Source organism: Ixodes scapularis, unplaced genomic scaffold, assembly GCF_016920785.2.
Source record: "Ixodes scapularis isolate PalLabHiFi unplaced genomic scaffold, ASM1692078v2 PGA_scaffold9__187_contigs__length_104089568, whole genome shotgun sequence".
Classification (NCBI taxonomy): Eukaryota; Metazoa; Arthropoda; class Arachnida; order Ixodida; family Ixodidae; genus Ixodes; species Ixodes scapularis.
Window position 1 is genome coordinate 7,058,435 of NW_024609884.1, and position 22,611 is coordinate 7,081,045.

General features: G+C 48.9%; 1 pseudogene; it reads left to right on the forward strand.

The window, feature by feature from the left end:
- Positions 1-5,288, forward strand: part of LOC121833718 — a 121,245-nt pseudogene extending 115,957 nt beyond the window's left edge.
- Positions 5,289-22,611: the final 17,323 nt, after the last annotated feature.

Sequence of the window (22,611 nt, forward strand, 5' to 3'; positions counted from 1 at the left end):
TTATGGCGCCAACTCCGGTGGAGTAAAAAAAAAAAAAAAAGTTTACACAATTTACTTGTTTCTGATTCGCAGTCCTCTTTTCCAGTCCCTAATTAATCTCACGCTTTATTCACCTCGTGAAGATGACTTGGCTGCGTATACAGGAGATGTGTACGGATGATTGCAAGCGAACGGTATGAAGGCGCAGTGAGCGAAAGGTACGGAATTTAAAAGTCACGAACCAGTAGCTTTCGCATTCTGGCTCACACTTGAGTCGCCAACTTACCTTAGTAATTCCTGCCCGTTCTATCGTGGGAGAGTTCCTTTTCTGATTCAGAATTAACCGCAAAGCAAGATTGGGTTTCATCTAGGGTGAGATCGCCATTACAAACACAAGATTAGAACATGCTGCTGCCATGCGGCATCACAGTCGTTCATCGCTAATTACTTCAATTGAATCCGCCCAAAATCCCTTAGTACGCTTCATCCTAAACAACTCGACTTGGTTCCACCTGAAGTCCAGGCGCAGCTGACGCAACTACCGGATAGGATTGATCATACAAGGTCAAAAATGCATGATCATGGTGTTCGTCATGTTTCCATGCGTGTTCTATCATTGCTAAACCAATCGTAAACGGAAAAGATCCAGTGACTTGCACTTTTTGACGCTGACTGATTGATTCCATTACCTTGTAGCGTCGGCTGCGTCTTCAAAGCTGAAACAAAGTATGTCACCGTACTCTTAGCGTTACCACTATGAAACACTCTTTCGATCTGCCATTTTTAGTGCATCGACGTAAAATCCTTCGTTTGTGTCTGTTTTTTTTTTTTTTATAAAATCTTTCCTAAGAACACTGTAATTCGTCATAAATTAATTAAATCCACTATCCTAAATCTATTTTCGCATTGATTGTAGTCATAAGGTTGCGTAATCCTAATTTTAAAACGTAATATTTTTAGTATTTGCTTTATACTCGAACTTCGAATGATAGGACCCGCATTCCCGCTTTGATCGCTAACATCACCGATATCGTTTCGTTTAAATATGCTCCTACCAATATGTGCACGCTGTAATTGTCTTCTGAATCTCATTCCCCTCTTCGATGAACTACCTGGACGGTATTTTACATAAATGAATAATCGTTATGCAAAAGTTTGATGCAGCTACGGATTATCAAGAGCGAAGCTAGCAGTAAAAGAAAATACTATTTTTGTTCATTTCATACTATTTTTGTTCATTTGATACTATTTTTGTTCATTTCAATCGGCGGTTTTGTAAAGGGAGTTATATAGCAATAATACATTCCTGTATAACTTCCCAGCATTATTTAGATTCTAAACCGGTATACTATTGACCAAATTCAAGGCCCTAATATACGGGAAAACAGCCATTTAATTAAGCTTAATTTTTCCGGGGGGAATCATACAGGCAATAAAAATATTAACACGTTCATACGCGTGCAAACCAGCACTTGGTTGGTTTCCTAAGGGCGTTTTATAAATTAGATGGGTGGTTAATGGACGCAGATTCGGCCAATGGGGTGTTGCCGTCTATATTATTTTTTAACATTATTTAGATCTTCATTTTATTCGTGGCCGAAAAAAAATTAGCAAGGGGTTAGTAAAGACCAGAGCCGTGTATAGAATGAGTTTGGTCAATGGGAAGAGCGGGTAGAGCCAGGGCGTGCACGAGACGCAGATAGAAGGCGTGACGTGCTCTCTTGGCGAACCAAAAGCCAATAATAATCCCCTAGCGGTGGTAGCGAGAAACAATTTTAATAAGCGCGTAAGAGTTAAATGGAGTAACTCTTCATGGTTGAAAATATAGTACACGTGATGTTCCGATTAGGATCATGCAAAAAAATGTAAGAATCGAATGTGCCGCTCGAACTCTTTTTGGCTCGGTCGGAGTCTGACCGCTCGGACGACATTTTTCCGGCCCTCAACGCCTGGCGTACGGATCACGTCAAACGTTCTCCTGGAATTTGATTTTGCATGACCGTGATAAAAAAATCACGTGCACTATATTTTCAGTCACCGGGAATTACTCTGACGCACTTATTAATTTTGTTTCTCGTGACAATCGCCAGCGCATTATTCGCGGCTTCTTGCTGGCCACATTCGAATATGTGAAGACGCCCTGGAACAGGCCCAGCCCGCTCTCAACCAATGGCGCCTCCTCATTTGCCTCCTTTACTTCCCAATGGATGGCTAAACTCTCAATATACAGCTGTGGTAAAGACGACATTCAATTATCTGTCGAAGTTTAGGTAATGGCATGACGACCACCGAGACCGGACTGCGCTTGGCGGAAAGGGGGGGGGGGGGGGGGGGGGGGGCACCGGGGACGAATCAGAATGGATTCCCTCGGTTGTGCGTACGAACGACCAGTCGACACGAAACCAAACCTTAATTGTTGTTGTTGTTGTTTTTTTTCCGTGTTTTTCTATATTTAATGCTCGCTTGTTTGAGGCGTAGTGGCCGCGTCGGGCACCTGCATGCTTTCCTCAAACGCCATATTGGAAGAGCAATTTCTTATTGCGCGTGGCCGGTGTCGATTAATGGCTGGTTCACACATTTCCAACGACTGCGTCTGCATGAAACCGAAACAACCGTGACGATCAAAACACCGCAACAACCGTGACTCGTGAATTGCTTCGCGAAGTTACCCCTTGCCTCGCTTGCCATGCTGTGTACGGCGAACACTGGTCCCGGTGACTTTGTCGTTACAGTCGTTTCGGTTGCGTGCGAACGCAACTAACGCAGATGCCTGAACCAGCCTTAATTCGAACCGGGGGCATTCGAGCATACCAGTTCTGAAGACACCTCCGCATCTTCGAAAAGCGCGAGGAATCGGGTGAGGAAGATGGAACCCTGCGAAACATCCGAATCCCTGACCTTGCGCCGCACCAAGTGAGCCTCTGAGTGAAAGAGGCTGCAGTGATTCCTCCGAATTATGCGGACTTGGTAACCCTCTATCCGAGCGAGAGACAACTTCGTTAGCCAACAGCACTATGGAAGATGGGATCAGGAACACGGTATCGTGAATTGTGTTCTGAAGAAGAACTACAACCAGGAACACGTCCTGCCAGTGGCGAATGCGGCAAATCATGAGATCACGGTTAAAGGAGGAGAGCGAGTCGTTCGAGCCGAGTGGTGCAACGAGTGGTACCCGAGCAGAGGAGAGTGGCTGTGACGAAAAACAGTACTGCAACATGACTGAGGCGAAGGACGTCAATATGGGCTCCTCCGTGACGCCAACCCAACGGGATAGACTGGTCGGTCTGATCAAAGAATACCGTGAGTGCTTTGCCACTTTCTTGTCTGAAATCGGGAACACTGATGTAGCCGAAATAAAAATTGAACTCACGAAATATACGCTTGTAACGTATACGCCTTGCATACTCCGAGGAAAAAAAAACTGTCCGAAGCATGATCGAGGAACTCAAGGAGGCAGGGTGTTGTCTAAGATTCGAGCTCAGACTTCGCAAGCCCTATCTTACTGGTGGCGAAGAAGACAGGGGAGAAGCGGCTATGTGTTGACTTCCGAGCTCTCAACAAAATTACCAAGGACAGATATTCACTCCCGCTAATCGACGACCAGCTTGACAGGCTCCACGACAAACGGTTGTTGAATACAACAGTGTGAATACATTGAATACACACCCTACCATAGCTCGAATGGTGCAAAACAATGGTTCCTTTCGGACATTCAAAGATAACCTTGTAACATCTATTTTAAGTCTCTCATGATCTGCAGTTCGTATCCCGGCTTTTGAGTTGCATTCATTTATATTTTCTAAATGTGCCCGTTGCCAATATAATTTATTTCAGTATCTTTTTGTTTTTGTTTTGTGCTGAGTGCTGTAGAACAACTAGGAGCTGGATCCCGTCAGAAGAGAAGTTTGTCCCCTTTTATCCCAACCCGCCAGACTTCTCTTTCGTCTGAAATAAAGACTACATACATACATACACTAGCCTCGATCACGCATCTGGCTACTATCAGGTGCCCCTCTCCAAGGAAAGCCGAAAGAAGACCGGGTTTGTCACCCCCGACTGACGCTATGAATTCACCGGCATGCCTTTTGACTTAGTCAATGCACCGAGCGTGTTCTAGCGCATGATCAACACTGTGTTCGGCTCCCACAGGAACACTAAAGTCATGGCCTACATCGACGACCTGTTGATCCCTTCGGGTACATTTGAGGAGGGTCTGATTGTTCTACGTGAGGTTCTCGAGGTTCTGAGGACCGCTGGTCTCACGCTGCGCCTAAAGAAGTGATGTTTCTTTCAAGAGAAAATCACCTACTTGGGATACGAGATCTCGGCTTCGAGCATCAAACCCAACAGCCTCAAATTAAAGAACATCTCCGATTTCCCAGTACCGACAAACGTCCATGACCTCCGACGATTCCTCAGCTTGTGCAGCTATTTCCGACGTTTTATGATTGGATTTGCCACGATAGCAAAGCCACTCACCACGCTGCATTGTAAAAGGAAAATAGGGTACTGGACAACCAATGGGGAGGCTGCGTTCCGGATGCTTAGCTGCCTGATGAGTGAGCCTACGGTGGCAATCTACGTACACGGTGCAAAAACGGAGGTGCTCACACACGCTTGCAAGTTTGGCCTTGGAGGAGTACGGTTACAAGAGCAAGCGGACGGGTTGATGCAACCGGTTATGTACGTCAGCCGCCACACGACGCAAGATGAAGAGCGATATCACTCTTACGAGCTCGAGGCATTAGCAGTTGTGTGGACAGTTGCGAAGCTCCGGCCCTACTTGTATGGGATCTAGTTCATTCTCATCACTGATTGCAACTCCTTGCGAACCACGCTGACGAAGCGAGACCTAGTGCCATGTATAAGTAGGTGGTATCTGCGGTTACAGGGCTACACGTTCGAAATGTAATATCGACCGGGAGATAAGATGGCCCACTTCAAAGCTCTCAGCAGGGCTCCTGTGTCGGAACCTGAATAAATGGATGTCGCAATCGGCGCCAGCATTTTTTTTTACAGAGCTGTCCGACGACGATTGGTTGGTGTTAGCTCAGCAGACAGATCCAGCGTTGCAGGGAATCAAGGACAGCCTAAAGAAACCCTCAAAAACGAAGGAGTCGCAGCGCATCGAGAAGGATTACGCACTCTCAGAGGGAAAGCTTTTAAAGAGAGTTATCGATGACGGAGAAGAGCGCCTACAATGGGTAGTGCCACAAGGAGCTCGCTGGCAGATCGAGCGACGATGCCACAACGATGTTGGACACTTCGCGCTCCACAAGACCATGGCTTTGTTCACCAAGGTGTACTAGGTTCCCAGGATGCGTCGGTTCTGTCCGAAAAAAAAGGCAATCTACACAGAATCGAAAAAGCGGCCGTGCCATTTGAAACTCTCCACGTGGACCATTTACGCCGATTTGTCCGCAGCACGAGCAGCAACACGCACATTGTTGTGGCAATAGACGGCTTTACTAAGGGGAAACTTTTTGGTTGCAGTATGTCGATGTCGGCAATAAGGAAAAAAAAAATCGGTGGCTGAGTGGGCTAGCGCACACCAGCTCGGAGCACGTGGAGCGAAAGCTCGCGCTGCAGAACCCAGGGATCCTGGGTTCAACGCCCACCCCTGCCAGTTTCGATCTGGATGAGCATCGTACCGGCGTGCGGTCGTGTATCACTGCTGCGTGATGCACGTTAAAGACCCCAGGCTAGCAGTTGTACTGCACTGGCTAAATTGCTCATCTACAGATTGGAGACTCGTCACCCGTTGAGGCAGACCAAGTTCTAGGCTGTATAAACATACACACAACCCAATTTTTTAGACGGCTTTACGAAGTTCGTCATCTATCGAGCCGTGAGGAACACTTCGTTGATCTACGCGCAGAATTTCCGCAAGGACCTGGTGGCCACTTTCGGCGCCCCGCGAAGATAGGTCACTGACCAGGGAACCTTGTACACCAGCCGACAGTTCGTACAGTACTACAAGTCTGTCAATGTCATCCACGTGAAAAATGCAACCTGCACGCCCCGAGCTAATGGGCAGGTCGAGAGATATAACAGAATTATAAACACCCGCCATTGCCAGCCTCTCAAAAGGGAGCGATGGAAAGGACTGGGACGAAACCCTAACTCAGATCCAGTGAGGTATCAACAACATGCTGAACCGAGCGACCAAAACAACGCCCTTCAGTCTGCTTTTCAACTTTTGCCCCAGAAACGTGACAGGCGATGAAGTCGACGGCGCGCTCGCGCAGAGCTCGTCGCTATTGTAGTCAAGCTCCGGGAAAAAGGCAATAGAGAGCATACACCAAGACCAAGGAAAGCAAAAAAGAAACATTACAACAAGAAAAGGATAGCACCGCCTAGCTATACAAGCCAGGAGATAGTGTTGCTCTAACGGGAGCCAGTGGCAAAGGGCGAGTAACTGAAGCTGCGTCCAAGAAACAGAGGCCCCTGCATTATTGTTGAGAAGCTACCCCACGACAGGTATAAAGTGCAAGACCTCCACGAGACTCAACGCTCACAACGCTTCTACGAGGGAATGGCGCAGTTGTTGACAAGATGAAGCGCTTCGTTCTCGATGACGGGGGAAGCAACGTCGATCAGTCGCCGGGCTCGGAGTACGAAGATACGCAAAAAGTAACTTGAGATTCGGAAGGTCATTTTGGGGATATATTCCGACAAGATTCCAACTGAGAGTGGTTGTGCAGTAGGAAGGCCGAGTGTTAGCGATCAGGAGACCGAAGTTTGAGAACGCCAGTCAAAAGTTCGTACGTGGCCCCCGACCCTGGCTGCTCCAGTCAGAAGATTGAATACTGTCCCCGGCGAATCCCCGAGCCACGAAACCCGAGCCGCACGCTCAAGCCTGCAAGCAAGAGCCTGGGAGTCGATCGCCCTCGCCCATAGACAAGAGGAAGCGAGGCGGACATTCCATCCGACGACGCCGAGCGAGACACAGCACCGCTCTATAACCGCAACCTTTATATAATCCCCTCATTCAGTGTAGTTTCAGAGTTTTAGTGGAATGAACAGTTAAATGCAACCGCATCGTTAATTGGGAACCTCCAACGCTAACATTTATATTTGTCATGCGCCAGAATTATGGTAGTCCTTGTAAAAATAAAATATCGTATCTAAGAGAAAGAATATAGAGGTGCACTCAGTACACCTCTAAGCACTCAGTACACCTCTAAGCTGATTCAAAAAATCTATTTCTACTGCAACAGTACCTCGGTCATGGAAGTCGGCTAAAATTATCCCCTTGTTCAAGTCGGGCAACAAACAGGTGGTTACAAACTACAGACCTATTTCACTCACATCGTCTTCATGCAAACTTTTGGAACATATTGTCTATAAACAGATATCCGAGTACCTCGAGACTAATTTTATTCTTTGCCCGCAACAGCATGGTTTTCGTCGTGGCTACTCCACCTCTACCCAACTTCTTGAATTCACTCACGACATAGCTTTAGCTTTAGATAAAAGAGGACAACTTGATGCCATCTTTGTAAATTATTCTAAGGCTTTTGATAAGGTGCCACATCATAAGCTTCTTCAGAAACTACAAGCGATTTTAAATAATACTTCATTAGTTAATTGGATCGAAGATTATCTAAAAAATAGATCACAGTTTGTTTCGTACAGAGATGTTCATTCTAGCAATGTCTCAGTTAGTTCCGGTGTCCCACAGGGATCAGTTTTAGGACCTCTTTTGTTTTTACTTTATATTAATGACGTCGCAAATGGTCTTCCAGATGAAATTCGCCTCTATGCAGATGATTGCGTTTTGTACAACGAAATCAACCCGGTAGATGACCATGCCTTGCTAAATGACTCTTTTGAACAGTTTTTTAATTGGAGTAAAAAGTGGCAGATGGAAATTAATTTTGAGAAATTTGTAGTTATGTCATTTACTAATAAGAAGGAACCGTCTGTTTTTAGGTATGGTACTAGTAATATAATTTTGCGTCAAGTTCATGAATACAAGTATTTGGGTATCTTTTCACGCCTAGTCTCAAATGGGATAAGCACATCAGTTCTATTTGTTCTCGTGCTCTGCAAAGGCTAGGATATGTCAAGCGAACTTTAAAATCTTCAACTAGGAAAGTTAAAATAACCACGTATAAAACCTTGATTAGACCTATCTTAGAGTATGGTTGTGTGGCGTTGGATCCGTATCTAAAGGGTGATATTAAGCAGATTGACGCAATACAATCAAAGGCAGCTAGATTTATTTGTAATAGATATGACTGCAATTTTTCTCCTACATCTACTATGACTGACATAGGACTTACGTCTCTTGAATCTAGACGCGCTGTAGAACGGCTCCAGCTCTTACACAAAATATTGAATAATAACTGTGCACTTAATCGGGGAAAATATGTTGGTTTTGTTACTGAATCACGCACTCGAAGCTTCCATCCATTAAATCTTGTACCGTACAGAGCCCACCTCAACTGTTTTAAATATTCTTTTTTTCCTCGAATGATAGAAAATTGCAATAACATAAATGGATCAGGTCGTTGTCTCGATTTTGATAGGTTTGTATTAGAAATACAGTAAGTGTTCTGGTATAGTGCCTGGAATCTGTAATTGAAGTGTATGTGTTTGTTTTTGTACTCTTTTTTATAGTGCATTTTTCACGGTTTTCTAAGTTTTGTTTCGTAGGGTGTGTACATCTTTAATCGATGGCCTTTTTGAATGTATATGTATGTTTTTTCTCCACTCCTGCGATGACCTCATCGAGGTCGCAGTATTTTGAAATAGTAAATAAATAACAAAGCAGCGAAAGGCTCCAACCACACCCGCCATCCCTCTGACTTATGGCGACTGGAAATGATCCCTGGAATTCTGCAGACAAAGCTAGCGGTGCGTATGCTCAGTAGCAGCGTCCAGCTCCGGTTAGAGATCAATCAGACAATACCTGCTTGGCGTTGTTTTCTTGCTTTTTGTGTTTCGCATATTTGTATCTGCCTTGCACGTTTTTCTAGTGATTCTAGTGACCGGTTATACAAAAAAATTGTTTTCTTTTCGATTATTCTCCCCTTCACAATGTTATTTACATTGTTGAGGATGGCATCTTTATGCTGCTGGATAGCCTGCTCATATGGCTCCAATTTTTTTATTATCTTTATATTTTTAAGAAGTAATGAGTAATCAAGGTAATCCGTTGCCATTATTTGTAACAAAATTACTTTACAAATTAATGCCACAAAACCTAAAGTGGAAATTACAAAATTACTTGCTAAAGTAACGGATTACAAGTAATCTGTTACTTCTAACGGATTACTTTCCAAGTCTGCCCTAAAGTCACATACCATGTTGCTGAGATCTGATAATGCCATAAATAACACTTGTGAATCGTTTACATATAAGAATAGTCAAACTGGCAAAAAATATTCACCAGCATGGCCATTGATGGCCTGCCGGAAATGAGATCTAATTTTGTGAGACCAACCTTTAATATTGTATATCCTAAATAATAATTGAAGTTACCCTAGTTCTTCGCTCTTAATATCGATAAACCTGTTTCTTTCACCCGCAGCCATATTTGTGGGGCTTTAAGATTATCCTTCACTTAAACACAAATTTATTTGCTTCCTGCTGAACGCAAAACAGGAATATTTATAGACTTAAATTAAGCTATATCTGCGTTAAAGGCGCGGCAGTCTTGATCTAAACAGCTAACCACGATATTATTCATGAGCCCATAAACTGAAACTATGGAGCCTCTCCATAGAGAATGCGTGGGAAAACCTGCAAGTCTGTGTACCTATCCGCGCTCCGCGAAGCAGGTGGTAGTGTTCGCTATGCCGGTTAAAACTAATGCGGGATACATCAGGTAACATAAATCTCATTCAAATGGATACCTAGATATAGCTCATTTTAGCGAGAAATTGAGAACGGTTATTCCTGAATTGAATACATGTTAACGAATCATAATTGCCTAGCAAGGTTTTTAAGATTAATGGTGGAGGGTCGAGCAGATTATTAGGTTGCCTATGGAACATAATTTATTCTAGAAATTGGTAATGCCTTTTTCCTTAACCATGCGAGTCAAGCAGCACTAATTGTACCAAGATAGATTTTCTTATTTTTGCAGTCGTGCTCTTTAGCAAATCCTACTGCTATCATTGAGAGCTCGATAACGACAGCGTACGGCTACTGATGACATCGTTCACTGCTCTGAAATTCCCTGCTGATGGTTCCTAAAGGATGATCGCGTAATCTTATATGCTGTTCGGTAATAAAGATATTACCTGGAGGGACCGCGCCCTTTCGTTCCTACCCTGGTAGTGACAGTGCGATTTGAAGCGCGTGCCCTATGCAGGGCCATTAAAACAATTACTTACCGGGGCTTTATGTCACAGAATTCCCTATGGTCGTAATCAACCCGATCCACACTAGCCAACCGCGCAGTGGCATAGATGGTACTCGAGTGCGATCAGTGGGTCGACGGACACTTGAACTCAATCATTGAGTTGATTCAGTCGTGGTGTGAGGATTTCTTATAAAAAAAGAGGTGAACAGGCTTTGATTAGTCTGAGTCCCTCGTCTTACGGGCATTTCAAATGCCGTTTGAGCAGAACGCTTTCGAGATCTGTCAATTCCCTTAAAGGATCCATGAAACGATTTTTCTACTTTCGCTAAATACTACTCAAAATCACTCTCTAAGGTTAATAACCGAATAAACTTGCCTTACTTTTTCTTTCTGAGCAATGGCAGTTGGTAAATGAATTAAAAAAATATGAGCATCATTCATCCCCTCAACTGGCAGCAGGATGGGAAGAGCACAGTGTGGACAGCAGCAATCACCAAACAAATCTACCTTATTTATAACATGCTCCGCCAAATCACCCGCCCCACTCACGGCCTGAAAGAACTCGAGCTCCGCAAGATTGTGGAAGTGACCGTCTATTCGCGTGTCCTCTATGCCCTCCCTTATTTAACCCTCACGAAAACCCAATACACCACACAGGAAACCGCCCTTCGAAAATGCTTCCGCGCGGAACTCGGCGTGCCCCCACGTACACCCCAAACTACCTCATCACGGACACTGGTCTTCGCAACAGCCTTAAGGAGAAAACGGGAACTCACGTCGCTGCGCAATACCACCGAGCCACCGCGTCCATTCTGCCACCCTCGGATACCCGACTGCCCACCTCTCTCCCCTCCCCAAAGAACCCCCACAGTGGGACACGATTCCTCGCATTGCAGTCAAGCCCACCCCCGACACATGAACCCGACCGCGGATCTAGGAAGACGCCAAAGCAAAGCCCACCATCTTCCCACACCACCGCACAATATCGAATACATGGACGCCGCCTTCGCCGACAGCATCTCTACCACCGTCACAGTGGGCCCCAAAAGAGAAACAGTCCGACGCCATGCACGTGCACCCACCCCTAAAGCGGCAGAGACACAGTCCACAGAAGAAGCCATCCTCTTACAGCCCCACTCTACTGACTTCCTTACCCTCCGCTCAGGTAGTCAAGCAGCCCTCTGAGACTTCTGAACCAACTCCGTACCGGCACACATCAAACACGAGCTGACATCCTACGTGGCAGAACACCCCTATCTCCACGTCTTTCTTGAGTGGGTCCGCGGACATCAAAGTATCGAGGGAATGAAAGGACACACGCCCTTGCTCGTGCAAACGAGACTCCGAGCAACCCTGAATCCTGGCCCCCGGACTACAACCCTAAAGAGGAACGTCACGCTCATCGCAAGGCTCAACGACAGCGCCCTGAAGGGCTTCCGCCTTTCTCGCCGTACCCGTCCCCCTCCCACCACTAACTTTACACATCACGAGGGTACACACGTTCGCCAGGCGCAGACATTCTCCCTGCTGTGCGACCCCATAACCTTCCACATTATGAACCGCCCCAGAACCCCTCACTGTCAGGCCTGTAGCACCTATCCCGACGCCAGACACACCTACTGGTCTTGTCCTCGCGCCCACCGATCTCCCCACTTTTTCCTTCCACATCTCCTCCCTCCCCACATTCCCTTTACATGGGAGAGTTGGGCCACTCACCCCTTGGAGCTCCGAAATGTCCTCTGGCCTCGCCTAGCACTGCACATCTCCCATGTGCGGCACCCCTTGACCTCGACAACATTCCCCCAAGTTCCGACCTGACCCGCCAAGGCCCCCCGGAAGGCCTCACCCTCTAGTAACCATCGCCCGGACATGAACGACTTGAATAAAGCCGGGGTCACACTGCTTATAGACGCTTTCAGGCCGCTGTGCATAGGCGCCGCCATAACCGGCCTTCAGTTTTACAGCGAAGCTGTTTACGGCTAGGGTTCCGTGGATTTTTCGTGTGCAGTGTCTATAAACTCTACGCTCGCACCGTTGCACGCGCCTCACGCGCACGCCTTCCCCGTATAAAAGACTCGAAGTAAATAACCAAAATAAAGCGTTGACGAACGCGCGCGCAACGTTCCATTTGTTTTAGGCTTTTGCTTTAGAACAGTTACTACTGCAGACGCCGGCGCTGCACGTACACGCATTCCTCGTATAAAAGATTCTAAGTAAATAACCAAACTAAAGCCTTGACGAATGCAGTTGCTAGATGCCATTCGTTTTAGGCTTTTGCTTCAGAATAGTTACTGCTGCACACGCCGGCACGTCCGGCGCGTGGAACACCATTTCCTGCATTATCCTTGATGCTGGGTAATATAGCAATTGGGCAGGAGGTCGAACTATAGGGGGCGCTTTATCGAGGTTGTTGTCCCCACAGCCCGGTGTTTACTAACACAGTATAATAAAGAAATTGAACCTCGTGATGCACGGCCTGGACACGAGCGCTTCGCTCTGACCAATGCTGGCCTTCGAATCGTCACCATCGATATCGCTGAGTGAAAACAAACAAGGAAATTCGGTTTGTTGTCCCCACAGCTGAAGCGTGCCGCTAGAGGCGTGACTGTTCGATCTCCTCCCCAATAGGCAACGTTACCAGAACCACTCAGTTGGGAAACTGCCATAGAGACTGCTCTGAAAAAGTTGCCCCAATCTGTCCACCAGAACCGAGCTAATGACGAACACAACGCCGCCATTTCTCCCGCAGCGGCCACTCGAGGAACTGTACCTTACTTCTATCATGGCTTTAATCGGCCGTTGTGCAGCCGAAACAGATGCAGCGGAAGAGGTTACAGAGGTGCCACCCCCATCTCCCCAGCGGACGCGCCGCGACTTAGTACCGAAGTTAAAATGCACCTAGGTCGGGACGCGCTACCTGAAAGCACCGGTGAGGCATGGTTGTATAAAAACAATATTAATTGTGCCGCAAAACCCTGCAACCTAAAGATTTTAAAAACATCACGCGCCCTTCATGTTGTACTAAACTCCAACAAATTTCATACAAAAAGAGTCTTTTCCGTTTGTTTTTACGCAAAAACATGCTTTCTAAAAGCTCAAGGTGACCACACAGTACAGACAAATGATAAAGAGTGGCGCTGTTGTCGTATTTAGCTCGGTCTCGGTGGACGCCAGCGGTCCAGGTTTCGACGGCGAGTTTCCCAACTGAGTGTTCTAGTAACGTTGGCAATAGGTCTATTTAGTGGATTAGTTATAAATAGGCACCATTTTTAAGATCGGTAGACTCTCAAGTAGATAATAAAGGTTTTTCGAAGATTTGCCGCTGTGCGACCCGCGTCGGACATGTCTACGCTCGCAACCGCCCTCTCTTCATCGTCGTTCCAAGCCCCGCTTGCTTGCCTATACTCCGCGACAACTTTTCTTGGCAATGCAGTGGAAGGTACTACGTCCCGCGTCCCCTCTCCCATTTTGAGTGTACGCAGGCTCTCCTCCTCTCCCCGGAAATGGGGGAGGAGGAAAGCCTGCGTACACTGAAAATGGGAGAGGGGACGCGGGCCTGTACCTTCCACTGCATTGCCAAGAAAAGTTGTCGCCGAAGATAGTTTCCTTTCCTTCCGCTATCCCGGGGTGGCGGTCCCGTCGCGCGTGTCTATTTTCCTCTGGCTCCTCGAGGCGGGCCTGTGCCGTGTGCTAAACAGCTTCGCTGGTCATCCACCTTCACAGAGTGGAATGGCTCATGATTGTGTTTGTTTTGTTTCCTCTTATTTCGTTCGCTTTACTTCATCATTGCTACAGCAGGACAGCTTATTGCCACTGTAAGTGCTACTTTGTCCTTCACCCCAGCATAGGCCCTTGTAAAGGCTCGTCAACGTTTGCTTCAGCAGCTCGGCATCTCGGTACCCTCTAGAACACTCTAATCTCGGTAAGACAAGAGAAGGTCGGCAATGGCGGCTTCTATACGTCTGTAACGTGATGGCCAAAAAGCGACCGCGTTCCGTCTTAGGCTACCCCTTTTTTTCGATCAGCGTTCCACTCGCACGCGCTTCCAGAGCGCGCTTCTTCTTCATCGCGATACCGCCGGTCATCACACTACCCCCCTTCGCGAGAAAGTTGCCGTCCCGGAACTATGCTTCTCACGCTAGGGGCACTCAATTGCGATACCGCGCGGGTCGACTCAATGTTTCTCGTGGCCGAAGGACGTATCGCTTTTCTGGCTCTGCCTGCTGTGGCACGTCTACGGGCAAGTCCGTCGGAGTGACGTCATCAGGGGGCAAAAGAACGACTGGAAGTTGATCGTCGTCCAGGAGGTCGGCATCGTTCGCTGGCGGCGTATTGTGCTGGCCTCCGTCAGTGCCCTGGTCCCCGTTTTCCTCTGCTTGGTCGTCGACGTGAAGCTCGTTATCGAGGATGTCTAACAGCGGTGGGTTCTCAAGAGCTTCGGCCATTTGCGGATCCTCAGCTGCTTGCACCGGTGGTAGACGTTCGACCGCATCGACGTACAGATCATCACCTTCGAGGTCTATTATATCTGGATAGTCGGGGACTGCTGGGGAAGTAGGAGCCGGGTCATTATCTTCGTTTTCTGTGGTGATTATATCCGGGAAGTCTTTGAGTGCTGGTGCAGGTGGAGGCAGGTTGTTATCCGTGACGTGTGATAACGTCCTGGCAGGCAACAAGACTGGCTGCTTCCCATCGGCTACCCGCTTCAAACGGTTGTGGTGTACAATCCGTCGCTTTCTTTTTCCTGTTTCTTCCTGGATTCTGTACACGTTGTTAGGTAGCTTCTTGAGGACTGCATATGGACCCAACCATGGCAAATATAACTTTGAGGACTGTCCTCGCGGCACAGCGGGTGAATGTAGAAGAACTCTGTCGCCAGGTTTGTAGTCTTCTTCACTGATGGTGCTGTCGTAGTGGCGCTTTTGTGCATCCTTTGCTTTCATGTCATTCACGATTGCATGGTCGCGAGCCTTTTGTAATGATGTCTGTAGACGCGATGCGTGTTCTTCGTAGCCGGACATCGACGCCATGTTAGTATGGCCGTGCACGTCGAGTAGCATGTCAGCTGGGATATTCATGTTCCTGCCGAACAGCAGATAATGAGGACTGTAACCAGTCGACTCATGCACGCTCGAGCGATAGGACATCATGACGAGAGGGAGCTTGATGTCCCAGTCAGTCTGTGTCTCATTGACGTACGCACTCAAGCTGTTCATCAGCGTGCGATTGAATCGCTCGACCAATCCGTCCGACTGGGGGTGGTAAGGGGAGGTCCTTGTCTTTCGGATGCCCAGAATTGAGCACATTTCTTGAAAGACGTTGCTCTCGAAAGTTCTGCCTTGGTCAGAGTGTAGTGCTGATGGTATCCCGTAGCGACTGAAGAAGTTGTGGACGAGGCTATTGGCGACCTCCTTGCTTTCTTGAGTTTTCAGAGCGAACGCTTCAACCCATCGAGTGAAATAGTCGCTCACCACCAAGATGTATTTGTGGCCTCTTTCCGTCGTTGGGAACGGACCAGTAATATCAATAGCCACGCGCTCAAAAGGGAAGGTTGTCGCTTCCTGAATCAGTGGTGCTCGTGGTCTGGGGTTTGGTGCCTTACGAGCGGAGCACTTAACACATCTCGAGCACCAGTCGGCTACACTTTGTGCCATTCGAATCCAGAAAAACCTTTCTGCGGCCTTCTTCAGTGTCTTAGTGCGCCCAAGATGCCCGCCCCCCGGTGCATCATGAACGGAGTCTAGGGCCAGCGGTATCCATGTCTCGGGGATTACGGGAACGGGGGTTGACTCTGGTGTTTTTGCCCACATGAGGCAGCCGTCGACGAGCCTTAGCTTCTGCCGGTTGGGGAAGAGCACTCCCGCGTTGCATCGACGCATCTCTCCTGCCGGCGTGCCTGCAAGCAGGGCGTCGATTACGGGCGAAAGCTGCGCGTCATGTCGTTGTTCTTCTCGAAGGTCTGTCATGGTGAATGAAGATTGTGCAACTGTCATGAGCACGACGTGTTGACCTTCATTCGCCGGGGAAGGCCGTCGGGACAACGAATCTGCATTTCCATGTTGCTTTCCCGGCCGATGCGAAACGACGAAGTCATACTCGCTGAGTTGGTCAATCCAGCGGGCGACTTGGCCTTCCGGTTCTTTGAAGCTGTGCAGCCATTGAAGCGCGCTGTGATCCGTCCTGCAGGTGAATCGCCGTCCAAGCAAGTAGTGCCTAAAGTAACGGACGAAATAAACCAAGGCCAGCATTTCTTTCCTGGTCACACTGTAGTGGCGTTCAGGCTTCGTGAGGGTGCGACTGCCGTAGGCGATTACCCTTTCCTTCCCATCCTGTACTTGGGATAGTACCGCGCCGATGCCATTTTCACTTGCATCCGTGTCGAGGATAAAAGGTAGGTCGAAATTTGGAAACCCCAGAACTGGAGAGTTTGTGAGGCGCTGTTTCAGTTCTTCGAATGAGTCTTGGCACTGTGGTGTCCAGACGAATTGGACTTGCTTCTCCAGCAATTTGTGAAGCGGGGCCGCGATGCCGGCGAAGTTTGCAACAAATTTCCGGTAGTACGAGGCAAGTCCTAAGAACGAGCGAAGATCCTCGACGCTTAATGGCCGTGGCCACTTCGAGACCTTTTCTGTTTTCGTCTCGTCGGTTCCGATTCCCATAGCCGAAATTTTGTGCCCCAAGTACAAAACGCTGTTGCTGAAGAAGCGGCATTTTGAAAGTTTCAACTTGAGACCTGCTTGTCTCAACGCCTCCAGAACTTGTCGAAGGTGTATGATATGTTCGGCTTCCGTTTTGCTGAAGATGATAAGATCGTCGAGATAGCAGAGACAGAAGGCAAATTTTCCCACGATCATTTGCATCAACCGTTGAAACGTCGCAGGAGCGTTGCACAGCCCAAATGGAAGGACATTAAATTCGAAAAGTCCCTGATGTGTGGCGAACGCTGTTTTCTCTCGAGACGCCGCCGACATCTCCACCTGCCAATATCCTGACGCTAGATCGATGGTGCTGAAATATTTAGCACCGTTCAGGGCTTCGACAGTGTCGTCGATCCTAGGTAGTGGATATGCGTCCTTGTGTGTGACCTCGTTCAGCCGACGGTAATCTACACAGAAGCGCAAGCTTCCGTCCTTCTTTTTCGCCAGAACGACGGGCGCAGCCCATGGGCTGTTAGAAGGACGAATTACTCCCGTGTCCAGCATTTCATGCGTTTTCGCGGTCACAACTTTGCGGCGGTTCGGAGGTAAGCGGCGCGGGGCTTCTTTGATTGGGCCTGCTGCACCAGTGTCGATTGAATGCGTCAGAACTGACGTTCTCCCCAAGTCCCAATCACCTTGAGAAATTATATCCTCGAAGTCATGAAGCGTACCTTCGATGAGTTTTTGTTGGTCACCCTGAAGGTGTTGTGATGCGGCAAGCTCATCCTGCAGCGAGGTGAGTGTCCATTTCCTTCTTTTCGTCGCAGAGCAGACGCTGTCTCGTGCCGCCTGCGCGTGCCTCTTGTCAAGTGGAGCAGCGGAGTACTCGCCTTCAGGGTGGTCAAAAGCGTGCAGGGTTCCGAGACTTGTACCCTTGAATAAGGTGACCGGCTCTTCGGAATGGTTGATGACACATACTGGTAGTCTATCGGACACTGTCAAAACACTCCAGGTGACTTCAGTATTCTTTTTCGCGAGGAGATCCGGGCGAGGTTCGAGAAGCCCTGCACCGAACTCTGCCGTATTCGGTGAAATGGTCCCGAGAACGATGGTTGCGGCCCTCGGAGACAGGACTGACGTGACAGAAAGCTGAACTCTTTGGGACTGGGCACACGGGCTCTCTACTTGTTTCCGTTCGAGTTTTCTCTCGCTGAAGTCAACCCGGAATCGGTGTTTTATTAAAAAGTCCAGTCCCAGGACGAACTCATGTAGGATGCCGGGAATAACAATGACAGGGTGGCTCACCGAAAGATCTGCAACCTCAATGTTTAAGCTGCATGTTCCCCATACTTCGAAGGCGGCGCCGTTAAGGCCAATGACTCCCTCTCGGTGAGTGAACTCAAGGTCGGGGTTGTCGCGCGAGAGCTCAAGCCACTTGTCGCCTCGTAAAATGGTCGCTGACGAACCGGAGTCAACAAGCATGTTCATGAAAATTCCGCCCACTTTCCCACTCACTGTTACTTGGGGGTGCGGAAGAATTCCCGAGGAAAGAGCCCAGTCATTATCATTTCGCGTCCCCGGTGGGCTCTGACCGGGTACGCCATTTAGTTTCCCTGATTTCCACGTTTTACAAATGTACGGTTGTCACTTCGCAGTGGCGCGCGCTGGTCAGCGTTGGCACACGATCTTGCGAGGTGGCCAGTACCGCCACACTGAAAACATCGTGGGGGCCTTCTTCCAGTGTTTCCGCGGGGAAAGCTTTGGCCGTGTTCCTGGGGGTGACTCTGTGACTCGATGAAACTGTTCATTGTGGCGCGAAGTTCGGCCACGCTGCTGGTCAACGCCGCAATGGGATCGTCTGTGGGTTGTGTAGTGGCTTCTGAAGTGTTACCCACGGCGGCGCACGGTATTGGTGTCCCCGTAGTCGCAGACAGTTGCCCGATGGATGTTAGCCTTGAGGCTATCTCAAGAGCTTTCTCAAAAGTTGCAGGGTCAGCGGCGAGGACTTTGTCACGCAGCTTGGATTGGAGACCCACAATGAACTGGTCCCGTATCATCGGGTCACCCACCTGTAGTGGCATCTCTGGATAGGCCTGTCCAAAGAGGTCCACAATGTCGTAGGCGTAGACGTCCAGGGCTTCCGTGGGTTGATGACCACGGGACCGAAGCTGTGCCGCCGACACAGCACGCTGGCCCGCCGACGCCAAACGAAGTGTCAGCGCCTTCACTAGTGCGGGAAAGGTGGCTTTGTCTTGGTCGGGAAGGTGCTCAAAGACGCGGAAGGCCCTTCCTCGGAGGCGTGTCGGCAGGTACACCAACTTTTTGGCGTCGTCCCAACCGTTGGCTGCCGCGCAAGCGGAGAAGAGCTTTGCCCATGATTCAAAGCTTCCCTCACCGGTGAAGACGTCCGGGAGAACGGGGTTTACAGGTTCGGTGGCCATCCCACCGCTGCCACCAATTGTAACGTGATGGCCAAAAAGCGACCGCGTTCCGTCTTAGGCTACCCCTTTTTTTCGATCAGCGTTCCACTCGCACGCGCTTCCAGAGCGCGCTTCTTCTTCATCGCGATACCGCCGGTCATCACACGTCGTACAAAAGACAGTCTGCATACAGATTCGAACGCGAGTCACCGCGCGGTCCGTGCTTTGAATGTCGCAGAGTAATGAGTTCAAAACTTTGCACGCGGCATTCGAACCACGGATATTGCGGTGACTCGCATTTGCAGACTGTCTTTTCGTATGATGTATGAGTAGTGTAACCCCGGCTTAAAGGTGTTTTTTTTTTCTCTCTCTCTCCTAGCCAGAACGAGCGGCCACGTGGCCTGGTGCCTGATCCTATGCCGCCGACGTTAATCATAGCCATGCGTTGGCGTCGGCAAAGTAGAAAACGGGTGCTGAGCTCCACGAGCCACTACCCGAGTGTCCGCCAAGGCATTGATTCTTACGAGCCGAAGTCGAGTGCTCACGCAGTTCTCGTGTCTAATCCATGAGCCCCGCTCGACTGTCATCAGGCGGGTAGTTTCGAGCCCACAATAGACCGGTCTCACCAGCCAGCTGCCGCAATGCATAAACGGAACTTTAGTCTTTCTGCACGTGCAACAACTTTGCTGGAGCTCTGAGCGTGTGGAGCACGAGACGCACGAGCCCTCGCATGCACGGCCGTCTGCCTCCCGTGAACTAAAAATATGGCCGCGTCATGCATGCGCCGAACGTTTAGTGAGATTGGTCTATGACGTCATCAAGCTTTGCGAAGGCAAGGCTGATAGAAATAGTCCCATTTTATCCTCGCTATTTCACCGCGACCAAGAAGCTTCTGAATCAGTTGCGGTCCGTGCGAGTGTACTTGGGCCAGACTATACTTCGTTTCAGCTTAAGTCCAGACGCACTTGATGCTACAAACGCGAGCATGTGGCCCTAAACAGTCCTTGAACTGCACGAGCGCGCGTGCTTGGCAGGAACGCTGAAAGCCCGGAGAACGTGCTTGTAGCATCGGCTGCGTCTCTAGACTTAAGTTGAAACGAAGTAAAGGACACGTACGCCTCTGTAAAGACGTGAACATTCCACCCCAATATCGTTTCATGACCCCTTTAAGCTTTGTCATGCTAAACAACATTTTATATCATAATATGCACTATTTCTCTATAATGGCAGTACAAAACTCTGTGAAAAAAAGCACGCATGCTTTATTGGCAGCACAATTTCAATTATTTGTGTTAATAATAGTAATAACGATATCTACTACGATTCAGGAGAGCCGCAGATATAAAGAAAGGCGAGTAATGCATGCTCCTCTAAATTGAAGTGCCCGTTTGCATGAGTCAACGTCGGTTCTTGACATTGCGGCGAAAGATTCCCCGACTTCTACAGTTCTGACTCTATTATCGCCGTCTTTGGGCACCATCGCCACTAATATGCATGTCGAAAAGATATGCCTCAAATATGTCTCAGAATTGCGTATGGGCATAAAAAGAAGTGAATTTGTCTCTTAATTAAGTTATAAATTATAAAAAAAGTACATTCACCAGAATGCAGAGACTTCGCCACTTTTCTACATAGCCACCCTGTAGTTGTATGCGTTTTTTTTTTTTTTTGTGAGTTTTTTTAACGTCGACGCCATGACTACATGTCCACTTCGAAGGCTTGTTTAGCGTCTGTCTAGACCCCTGCGATATTGGTGACGCAAAGTCGAAGTGCGTTAAAAACACTCGACAGCGGAGAGTGTCCTTATGGTCTGGAAAAGCGATCGACCGCTGGACAGAGGAAGCGTTAGGAACCAGTTCAAGGTGGTTTTCGTCAAAACAATTTTGAATAAGTTTCACCCAATGAGCCAGAGCATTGTCATGATGAAAAATCACGGCTGCGGCCTTTTCCGGGTTCTTTTTTTCTCACTTTTTTATTCTTCGATCCGGGAAGAATATTTTTTTACCATGACGTCTCTTTCGGATGGAGCCGTCGTCGTCGTTCCTTTTTGGACGCAGTGGGTGAATATGACACCCTCACTGGGCCCCAGTACATGGCCACCATTGTATTCTCCTCGCTTGTGGTAACGCGAAACTTCTTCGGTGGTGAGAAGTCGCAGTGCTCCCATTTCTGCGACTGGCGTTGAGTTTCAGGATTGAAATGGGGCATTCATTGTGACAAATGATGAAATGAAACCACCATACGCCGACCGATGTGCTGAACACCGGCCACTTCGTGGAACGTGCCTCGCAAGTGAGACTCAGCGATGACGACACGATTGTGTCTTTCGACGTTGTGTCACTCTTTACCAGCGTGCCAGTTCCCTTAAGGGGTATCCACACGAAGGAGAACTCCGCGGACGGACCTCGTGACGTCAACAACCCGGGAAACTCCGTCCCCGGCTCCGCCACGTGCACCTGCGGAGCTTTCGTGCTGCCAGCACGAAGCCTCCGCGCCTCCGCCACGGAGGAGAACGGCGCCGCGAGGCGTCAAAAAGGAATGACGTATGTCTCACGTGATGCGCGCTCCGCGGAGGAAAGGGGCGGATTTCTCCTTCGTGTGGATACCCCATTCGTCAAAAAGGAATGACGTATGTCTCACGTGATGCGCGCTCCGCGGAGGAAAGGGGCGGATTTCTCCTTCGTGTGGATACCCCATTATGGGGTATCCACACGAAGGAGAAATCCGCCCCTTTCCTCATGGGGTATCCACACGAAGGAGAAATCCGCCCCTTTCCTCCGCGGAGCGCGCATCACGTGAGACATACGTCATCCCGTTTTGACGCCTCGCTGTCCTCGCGCCGCCGTTCTCCTCCGTGGCGGAGGCGCGGGGGCTACGTGCTGTCAGCACGAAAGCTCCGCAGGTGCACGCGGCGGAGCCGGGGACGGAGTTTCCCGGGATGTTGACGTCACGACATCCGTCCGCGGAGTTCTCCTTCGTGTGGATACCCCTTTAGCAGTTGCTGCAGCCAGAGAGGTTCTCTAAAAAGACGAAACATTGGGCTCAAGAACCAGCCTCAGTGTTGATGAGCTATGCCGCCTCCTCGAGTTTTGCCTTGGCAGTACGTACTTCAGCTTGAAGGGTGAGCTTGTCAAACAAGTCAGCGGAACGGCAATGGGCGCCTATATTTCGGTCACGACGGCAAACCTCAAAATGGAAGTGGTTGAACAGAAAGCGCTTAGCACTTTCGCCAACAGGCCAAAAAAGTTCATGCGCTATG